Genomic DNA, 288 nt, shown 5'->3' with positions numbered 1-288 from the left:
ACACATACACTCACACTGTTTTAAACACTCATATGCACGCACACACACACACACACGCACGCGCACACACACACACACACACACACACAAGGTAAGAAGCTTACTATCTCCGTCATCTCCATCACTTTAGTGGGGCTGTTGAGTCATTTTTCAAAATCGATTAAAGGCAATTCTGTTGAGCTCAGACACACCTCACCCCCCTCCACACACACACATACACACACACACACACACACACACACACACCATCATCGCTTCCCCCTTCCTTGCCTGTAGTACGGCTCAATA

This window comes from Sardina pilchardus, chromosome 23 (assembly GCF_963854185.1).
Source record: "Sardina pilchardus chromosome 23, fSarPil1.1, whole genome shotgun sequence".
NCBI lineage: Eukaryota > Metazoa > Chordata > Actinopteri > Clupeiformes > Clupeidae > Sardina > Sardina pilchardus.
Note: the sequence above shows the minus strand (reverse complement) of the source record.